Source organism: Amphimedon queenslandica, unplaced genomic scaffold (assembly GCF_000090795.2).
Source record: "Amphimedon queenslandica unplaced genomic scaffold, v1.1 AMPQUscaffold_4748_Cont23275, whole genome shotgun sequence".
NCBI classification, from domain to species: Eukaryota; Metazoa; Porifera; class Demospongiae; order Haplosclerida; family Niphatidae; genus Amphimedon; species Amphimedon queenslandica.
The window spans coordinates 1-1571 of record NW_003554942.1 but is presented as its reverse complement, the minus strand read 5'-3'; the positions used below and the strand labels follow the sequence as shown (position 1 = coordinate 1571).

At 29.6% G+C, this 1571-nt stretch overlaps 1 long non-coding RNA gene across 3 annotated transcripts; it reads right to left on the bottom strand.

The window, feature by feature from the left end:
- Nucleotides 1-168: 168 nt before the first annotated feature.
- Nucleotides 169-1544, bottom strand: LOC109592561 (uncharacterized). Of its 3 annotated transcripts, XR_002190415.1 has the most exons (7): nt 1364-1544; nt 883-1063; nt 760-824; nt 637-686; nt 413-475; nt 290-354; nt 169-231 (listed from the first exon to the last, which is right to left on the bottom strand). It is a non-coding gene; the product is annotated as an uncharacterized LOC109592561 (long non-coding RNA). The 3 variants fall into 3 exon arrangements; XR_002190417.1 differs by lacking the exons at nt 637-686; nt 760-824 and adding an exon at nt 534-563 and having other exon boundaries at nt 1364-1542; XR_002190416.1 differs by lacking the exon at nt 637-686 and having other exon boundaries at nt 1364-1541.
- Nucleotides 1545-1571: the final 27 nt, after the last annotated feature.

Sequence of the window (1571 nt, the reverse complement as noted above, 5' to 3'; positions counted from 1 at the left end):
CCATGGAAAAACGGACCATAAACGGAAGTAAACGTTTTTTATATAGCGTTGAAACGCCCAACGGCCATTCAACGTAAACGGAACGCGAAGTTTTTATTGGCTTGTACTGTAGTTATGTATACAAAAGATTGTAATGTGTCTTGTGTTCTTACTATTAGTAAAACTTACCTTAATAGTGTAGCATAGTAGTTTACTGTTATATAGTTGCTTTGCTTGTTGTGTTAGGAGTATCTAATTGTATACAAAAGATTGTAATTTGTATTGTGTTCTCATTATTAGTAAAACTTACCTTAACAGTGTAGCATAGTGTCCTTTAGTGTTATACAGTTGCTTTGCTTGTAGTGTTAGGAGTATCTAATTTTATACAAAAGATTGTAATGTGTATTGTGTTCTTATTCTTAGTAAAACTTACTTTAATAGTATAGCATAGTAGTTTACTGTTATACAGTTGTTTTGCTTGTAGTGTTAGGAGTATCTAATTGTATAAAAAAGATTTTAATGTGTATTCTTTACTTATTATTAGTAAAATTTACCTTCTTAGTGTTATACAGTTGTTTTGCTTGCTGTGTTAGGAGTATCAAATTATATACAAAAGATTGTAATGTGTACTGTGTTCTTATTATTAGTAAAACTTACCTTTATAGTGTAGCATAGTGCCCTTTACTGTTATACAGTTGTTTCGCTTGCTGTGTCAGGAGTATCAAATTATATACAAAAGATTGTACTGTGTATTGTTTACTTATTAATAGTAAAACTTACCTTAATAGTGTAGCATAGTGTCCTTTACTGTTATACAGTTGCTTTGCTTGTGGTGTTAGAAGTGTCTAATTGTATACAAAAGATTGTAATGTGTATTGTGTTCTTATTATTAGTAAAACTTACCTTTATAGTGTAGCATAGTGTCCTTTACTGTTGTTATACAGTTGTTTTGCTTGTTGTGTTAGGAGTATCTAATTGTATACAAAAGATTGTAATGTGTCTTGTGTTCTTATTATTAGTAAAACTGTGTAGCATAGTGTCCTTTACTGTTATACAGTTGCTTTGCTTGTAGTGTTAGGAGTATCTAATTGTATACAAAAGATTGCAATGTGTATGTGTTCTTATTTTTAGTAAAACTTACTTTAATAGTGTAGCATTGTAGTTTACTGTTATACAGTTGCTGTGCTTGTTGTGTTAGGAGTATCTAATTGTATACAAAAGATAGTAATGTGTATTGTTTACTTATTATTAGTAAAACTTACCTTAATAGTGTAGCATTGTGTCCTTTGTGTTATAAATTTGTTTTGCTTGTAGTGTTAGGAGTATGTAATTGTATACAAAAGATTGTAATGTGTATTGTGTTCTTATTATTAGTAAAACTTACCTTAAAAGTGTAGCATAGTAGTTTACTGTTATACAGTTGTTTTGCTTGTAGTGTTAGGAGTATCTAATTGTATACAAAAGATTGTAATGTGTACCAGAACATAAAAAATTTAAAAAAACAAGGTTAAGTAGGATTCTAGAGCAATGTCGTAAAAAATAATCGAAACAAGGACAGGTAGGATTCCGAACGACCAACGAAAATACAAAAG